This window comes from Aotus nancymaae, unplaced genomic scaffold (assembly GCF_030222135.1).
Source record: "Aotus nancymaae isolate 86718 unplaced genomic scaffold, 86718_ANA_hifiasm-v0.15.2.pri h1tg000032l_0, whole genome shotgun sequence".
Lineage (NCBI taxonomy): Eukaryota > Metazoa > Chordata > Mammalia > Primates > Aotidae > Aotus > Aotus nancymaae.
In genome coordinates, this window is record NW_026988445.1 from 25074 (window position 1) to 32500 (window position 7427).

The window sequence follows — 7427 nt, forward strand, 5'->3', positions numbered from 1 at the left end:
GTACGTAGGTGCGTGTGTTTCTGTGTGTATTGCCGAGTCATGGTGCTTCCTTCCCCCGCAGGGGCTCCGCTCGGTTAGTTGTGGGGATAATGCCTGGGAGGGTGCCGGGCTGACACTTGCATATGTTGTCTTCGGGCGTCACCTAGCGGTCACGGTTCTTGAAGGTCTAGGCGGCATACGGGACGCTCTGGCCGCCCGCCCGCAGTCAGGAGCGATTGTGGCTTCTCTCCGCTACCCGCCGCCCCGCCCACGCCCCGAGCTCACCCGCCCCCGCCCCGCCCCCACCTTGGTCCGTCCGTCCGTCCGTCCGTCCGTCCCCCTCACTCCCTCGTTGCCCAGAAGACCCCTGGAGACCCTGGCTGGGCCCGATTGGTCTTCTCTTTGATCCGTCGTTTCCCTTTCTCTCTTCGTGTCTTTTTTTTTTTTTTTTTTTTTTTTTTTTTTTGAGACGGAGTTTCGCTCTTGATACCCAGGCTGGAGCGCAATGGCGCTGTCTCGGCTCACCGCAATCTCCGCCTCCTGGGTTCAGGCAATTCTCCTGCCTCAGCCTCCTGAGTAGCTGGGATTACAGTCACGCGCCACCGTGCCCAGCTAATTTTTTGTATTAGTAGAGACGGGGTTTCACCATGTTGACCAGGATGGTCTCGATCTCTTGACCTCGTGATCCACCCGCCTCGGCCTCCCAAAGTGCTGGGATTACAGGCTTGAGCCACCGCGCCCGGCCTCTTCGTGTCTTTTTAACCCATATGGACTCTGCTGCCTGGGTTTTATGGATGACAGCTCCACTTTAGGCCTTGCCGTTAGTGGGGACTTTCCTGATTCTCCTCAGTTGTAGTGAAAGCAGGTAGATGTCAAGAGCGTGCAAGTAAATGGCATTTCCCAGAAGTCATCGAATGGGTGTGGAGGAAGAAACATGCGGTGCCCCCCTTTCAAGGCAGCGATGCCAGCAATAATGAATTAGGTGTCATTGCTGGAGTCGGCTTGTTTCCTGAGTTGCCCTCCGTGCCCACCCCCACCCCAGGCTTGAAAACATTCTAGAATAACCTACTGTGCCTCCGTCCCTTCCCCTTCCTCTTTCTGTCCCCTTCTGCTTGCTCCCCTCGGTTTCTCTCGTTCCAGTCAGGCATATCCTCTCCACTCCCACCCCCACCCCCACTCCTTAGGTAAATTCAACCACCCTGGCCTGGGCCCTCATAGTCATTTTTTTTTTTCATTTTTAAGATAGAGTCTCGCTCTGTCGCCCAGGCTAGAATGCAGCGGTGTGATCTCTGCTCACTGCAACGTCTGCCTCCCGGATTCAAGCAATTCTCCTGCCTCAGCCTTCTGAGTGGCTGGGGTTACAGGCATGCGCCACCACGCCTGGAGAACTTTTTCCTTTTCTTTATACGTTAAAATTAAAGAAGTTTTTTTGTGTTTTTAGTAGAGACGGGGTTTCACCATGTTGGCCAGCCTGGTCTTGAACGCCTGACCTCAGGTGGTCCACCCGCCTCAGCCCCCCAGAGTGCTGGGATGACAGGCTTGAGCCTCCGCGCCCGGCTCATAGTCACTTTTAACGGTTACGTTAAGTGTAAATTTTTATTTTCCTGGCCAACATATTAGTAAGGTGGAAGGTGTGTCGTAGCCCCTACCTGGGCCTTACTATGCTTTTAGAGGATTAAAAAACAAGAAAATAGGCCGGGCGCGGTGGCTCAAGCCTGTAATCCCAGCACTTTGGGAGGCCGAGGCGGGTGGATCACGAGGTCGAGAGATCGAGACCATCCTGGTCAACATGGTGAAACCCCGTCTCTACTAATACAAAAAAATTAGCTGGGCACGGTGGCGCGTGCCTGTAATCCCAGCTACTCAGGAGGCTGAGGCAGGAGAATTGCCTGAACCCAGGAGGCGGAGGTTGCAGTGAGCCGAGATCGCGCCATTGCACTCCAGCCTGGGTAACAAGAGCGAGACTCCGTCTCAAAAAAAACAAAAAAAAACAAAAAAAAAAAAAACAAGAAAAGATCTTTCTATCCTTTCTCCTTTTGTTTCTGTCTTCCTAATTTCCTTTTCCAGCTCTTTCTTTCTTTCTTTGTTTCTTTCGTGGTTTCTGTGTTTCCTTGTATTTTGTCTTTTTTTGCGACAGAGTCTCACTCTGTCACCCAGTTCTGTGTTTCTTTCGTGGTTTCTGTGTTTCTTTCATTGTTCCTGTGTTTCTTTCGTTGTGTCTGTGTTTCTTTCGTTGTTCCTGTGTTTCTTTCGTTGTTTCTGTGTTTCCCTTTTTTTTTTTTTTGAGACAGAGTGCCACTCTCTCACCCAGTTCTGGTTCTTTCGTTCTTTCTGTGTTTCTTTCGTTGTTTCTGTGTTTGCTTTCCTTTATTTTCTTTTTGCGAGACAGTCTCACTCTGTCACTCGGTTCTGTGTTTCTTTCGCTGTTCCTGTGTTTGTTTGTTTGTTTGTTTGTTTGTTTGTTTGTTTCTTTCTTTCTTTCTTTCTTCTTCTTTCTTTCGAGACAGAGTCTCACTCTGTCACCCAGTTCTGTGTTTCTTTCGTTGTTCCTGTGTTTCCTTTTTTTTTTTTGAGACAGAGTCTCACTCTGTCACCCAGGCTGGAGTGCAATGGCGCGATCTCGGCTCGCTGCAACCTCCGCCTCCCGGGTTCAGGCGATTCTCCTGCCTCAGCCTCCTGAGTAGCTGGCATTACAGGCAAGCGCCACCATGCCCAGCTAATTTTTTTGTATTTTTAGTGTAGACGGGGTTTCACCATGTTGACCAGGATGGTCTCGATCTCTTGACCTCGTGATCCACCCGCCTCGGCCTCCCAAAGTGCTGGGATTACAGGCGTGAGCCACCGCGCCCGGCCTAGTTCTGTGTTTCTTTTGTTGTTTCTGTGTTTCTTTCGTTGTTCCTGTCTTTCTTTCTTTCGTTGTTCCTGTCTGTCTGTCTGTCTGTCTGTCTGTCTGTCTGTCTTTCTTTCTTTCTTTCTTTCTTTCTTTCTTTCTTTCTTTCTTTCTTTTTCTTTCTTTCTTTCTTTCGAGACAGAGTCTCACTCTGTCACCCAGTTCTGTGTTTCTTTCGTTGTTCCTGTGTTTCCTTTTTTTTTTTTTCTTTTTTTTTTTTGTAGCTGGGATTACAGGCGCGTGCCACCGCACCCAGCTAATGTTTGTTTTTTTTAGCAGAGACGGGGTTTCAACATTTTGGCCAGGCTGGTCTCGAACTCCTGACCTTGTGATCCACCCGCCTCGGCCTCCCAAAGTGCTGGGATTACAGGCATGAGCCACCGTGCCCGGCCTCTGCGTTTCTTTGTCTCTCTTTCTCTCTCTCTCTCTCTCTCTCTCTCTCTCTCTCTCTCTCTCTCTCTCTCTCGCTGTTTCTTTCTCTCTGTCTCTCTGTCTTTGTGTCTTTCTTTTTAGACGGAGCCTTGTTCTGTCGCCAGGCCAGATTATGTTTGGCACAAAATTTCATTTTGTCTATCTTCCATCTTTCTTTCTTCTCTCTCTCTCTGTCTCTCTGTCTTTCTTTCTAGACGGAGCCTTGCTGTGTCGCCAGGCCAGATAGTGTTTAGTACCGAATTTTATTTTCTCCATTTTCTGTCTTTTTCTTCCTTCCTTCCTTTCTTTCTTTCCTCCTCCTCCTCCTCCTCCTCCTCCTCCTCCTCCTCCTCCTCCTTCTTCTTCCCCTTCTTCTTCTTTTTTAATTTTCACCTTGATGCAGGTGGGCGAACGCTGAAAAAGGCATTAGCCTCTTCTTTCTTTCTTTCTTTTTCTTTCTTTCTTTCTTTCTTTCTTTCTTTCTTTCTTTCTTTCTTTCTTTCTTTTTCTTTCCCTCCTTCCTCCCTCCCTTCTGTCCTTTTATCTGTTCCTTTCCTTTATTCTTTCTTTCTTTCTTTGTCTTTTATACTTTCTTTTTTCCTCTCTTTCGCCCTTCTTTCCGTCATCTCTTTCCTCATTCTTTCTCTTTTTCATCTTTCTTCATTTTCCACCTTTCATCATATACCTTCTCCAGATTTTTTAAATTCTGTCTGTTTTCTCCATCTCCTTCCTCCCCGCTCCCTGCTTGCTTTCTTCCCTCCCTCCTTCCTCCATCTCTCTTTTTTCTATCCCCTCCCTCCCTCCCTCCCTCCCTCCCTCCCTCCCTCCCATCCCCCACCCCGTGTGGATTGTGAACGTGTCCTCATTCGGCGTCTCTCTGTCACCTGAACGACTCGCGCCCGAGTCCTGTGTGTTCTTTCTCCCTCCGAGATGCATCTCCAAACACCCACACGTCATGGGCTTGTCTTTTGACTCTGTCTCGGTCTACGCAGATACACGTTTGGAGGAGCGTTTCTGTGGGGTTGGGGTGGAGGGGCTGTGTTTTCGGCCTCGGGAAGACTTTCTCGACTCACGGTTTCGGTTTTGCGGTCCGCCGGCCGCCCTGCCATCCGGATGTGTCTCGGTGACAGGTTTGGGATGGTGACATGTCGCCGGTTTTCGGGCTCCATCTGGTGGCCGCTTTTATATGGTTCTCCTGGCTTCCAGAGCTCCGGTGGCAGCTGCTGAGCGAGGGGAGCGTCCCTGCTGTGAGCTAGGCAGAGCTCCGGAAAGCCTGCGGCTGTCAGCGGGGCTGTCCCTGTGGCGCCAGAGCTCTGGCGAGTCACTTGTGAGTCAGAGCACGGGCGTGCAGGGCTATAGGGGGGCAGGCTGTCGCCGAGTTTCCAGGCCCGAGCGAGGTGTGCGGGCTGCCGGGGCTGGTCGACCAGCACGCCGTAGCTCCCGAGGCCCGACCCGCGACCCGCGGGGACCCTCCGGGCATGGCGCGGGTGGTCGGGGACGCCCCTCCCCGGCCCTGTCGCGGGCCTGTGCGGGCCCTGGCCGCCTGAGGCACCCGCCGAATCTCTTTTCCAAGTTCTCGTGGGGAGTCGGTGGCCGTCCTGCGCCGTCCTCCCGGGGTGCCGTACCCGGCTGCGGTCCCTCTGCTGTGATACTTTTCTTCCAAGTCCGCGTTCGTAGTCGGAGAGTGGTCCCTGAGAGCGCCTTCGGTCCCTCGTGTGTCCCTCGCGTGTGAGGGGACGGCCGAATGGGTCTCGCTCTGGAGGCACGGGTCGGCCCCTGCGTGGCACCGGTGGCCCGGAGGGCGTCCCTGGTCTTGGGGGTCGACGAGACGGCCCTGGGTGCTCCGTGTGTGGCTGCGATGGTGGCCTTTTTGGGGACAGATGTCCGTGTCGCGCGTTTCTGAGTCGGTGGTGTGGCCGGTGACTCGACCCCCTGCCCCCCAGGGTGGGTATATCTTTCACGCTGAGTTTGAATTTTGGGCCACCGGGTTGTTGCTGACACGCTGTCCTCTGGCGACTTGTCGCTGGAGAGGTCGGGCCTCTGGATGCGTGGGGGTTTATCTGGTCTGGCGGTGACCTGGCTAGCCGGCCCTGCTCTGGCTTGAGCCGCCGGCTGGGGCCCGTGTGCCTTGCCTCTCACGCATCCGTCTGAGTGTCCCGGCTCCCCGGTGCCGCCCTGGGTGGGCCCGGGTCTCCTCTGACCCACCCGGGTGTGGTGGGGAGAGGCCGATGCGGGTGGGGGGCTCCCTTCCGCCTGCGCGTGCGCTCCCCGCTGCGGGCACCTGGGGCGGTCGCGACAACCCCGCTCCGTTGGCTCCGTGCCGTGCGTGTCAGGCGTCCTCCGCTCCCTTGGGGTTGTCCGCCGTCCCTTCCCTCAGAGCGGGGCTGGCCGACCGCGGGCTGGTCGGCTCGGTGGTTTGGTGAGGCTGGCGAGGTCCCGTTGCTCCGCTCTGGGTCTTGTTCCGATCGATGTGGTGACGTCATGCTCTCCCGGGCTGCGACCGTTCCGCGGTGGGCGAGGGACAGACCTTCATGGTGAATGGCTCCGCTCTTCTCACCCCACCCGCGGGGGCGCCCCGTGTCTCTCCTCTCCCTGCATGTGTGGGGCTTGTGGTGGGAGGCATTAGGGGTACGGAATCCGGCCCGACCTCGCCGTGCTTCTCCTGTCGTCTGCCTGGCGGGGGCGGCGGGGTCCTCTGACACGGCAGGCATCCCTCGCTCTCGCCTCCTGTGGGTGTTGCCTTGCGGGCGCGGCCCCCCTCCGCGGCGGTGGGGGGCTGTCCCGCCGGCCCGTCGTCCTGCCCTTGCCGGGGTGGTGCGAGCGTTGGCTCCGCTCAGGCCTTTGCGGTGCTCCTGGAGCGCTCCGGGTTGTCACTCAGGTGCCCGAGGCCGAGTGGTGGTGGTGTTCCCGCCCCTGGGGCCCCCTCCTCCGGCTGCTGCCACGGGGGGTCTGCGTGTGGGTCCTGAGGAGGAGCTCAGCTCAGCTCATTGGAGGGGGGGGGTGTGGTCGAGCGAGGTGCGCCTCTCCCGCGTGGGGTAAGGGGTGCCGCAGGTTTTCCTTCTCCTGCTGCCGTAGACCACGGCCCCCCCTCCCTTCCCCAGGTGTCCCTGAGCGCCTCCGTGGCTGGCCCGGTGAGGGGGCGACCGGTGGGTTGGGGGAGCGAGACCCGCCCTCGGTGAGAAAGCCTTCTCTAGCGATCTGAGAGGTTGTGCCTTGGGGTGTACCGGATTCCCCCGGCTCGCCGCCTCTCTCTGCGTTGTGGTAGCGCTGCCGTCAGCGATTGGATTCGCTCACGTGTAGGCAGAGTTCCCTCTTCTCGGTGATGGGAGAGAGAGGGGTCCGCCGGTCCCCGCGGTGGGGACCGAGCGCCGCTCGATGCCTACTGTGGCCCGCGCCTCCCCCCTCTGAGTCGGGGGAGGGTCCCGCTGGGCCTGGCCCGGTGTCCTGGCCGTTGGGGGCGTCGTAGCTTGAACGCTGGGTGCGCGTGGCGTGTCCAGTCTGGCGTGTGAGCCGGCTCTCTGTCCGCTCCCGTGCCGAGCCGTGGCCGGTGCCGATGGCCGCGCTGTGTGCGGGGCAACGGGTCGGGCCGCCTGGGCCTGGGAAACCGTCCCCCACGGTGGGGCGTGCCGGTCTCCCGGAGCGGGACCGGGTCGGGGATGGACGAGATTCTGGGCACGTTGCCCCGGTGTCGGGCTGGTCGCTTTTGGGGCCCCCGGTGGTGGGGTCTGGGTCCCGTGAGGGGGCTCCGCGGTGGTGCCAAGGGGCTGGCCGGCGTCCTGGGTGGGGCGGGCCGTGGGACCGCCCTCGTGTCTGTGGCGGTGGGATCCCGCGGTCGTGCTTTCCCAGTGGCCCGACCGCACCCCGAGGTTTCTGCCCGAGCCCTCGGCGGGCTCCCGTGCCCCTGCCCTCGTTGGGCCCTGGCCCTGCGTGTGCGCCTCCTCCCCGCCGCCGGCTGCCGATCCTTTCTCTCCGAGCGTCTCTCCGGCTGTGCTGGTGCCGGCCCCGTCTGGGACCCGAGCCGTCTCTGCCTTGTGGGGCGTCACCCCCGGCCACCGTCGGCCGGTGTCCGCGTCCCCCAGGTGTGTGCCTTGGCTTCGGGGCCCGGTGGTCGGCTCCACGTGGCTCTGGTGTGGACGTCGGAGCGGTC

The 7427-nt window shown here is 58.1% G+C and overlaps 1 long non-coding RNA gene across 3 annotated transcripts in view; it reads left to right on the forward strand.

Moving 5' to 3' along the window:
• Positions 1 to 7427, forward strand: part of LOC135277452 (uncharacterized) — a 51311-nt gene continuing 43884 nt past the window's right edge. For all 3 annotated transcript variants that reach the window (XR_010345046.1, XR_010345043.1, XR_010345044.1), the window contains exon 1: positions 1 to 73. This is a non-coding gene — a long non-coding RNA (uncharacterized LOC135277452). The remainder of the gene's footprint in view (positions 74 to 7427) is intronic.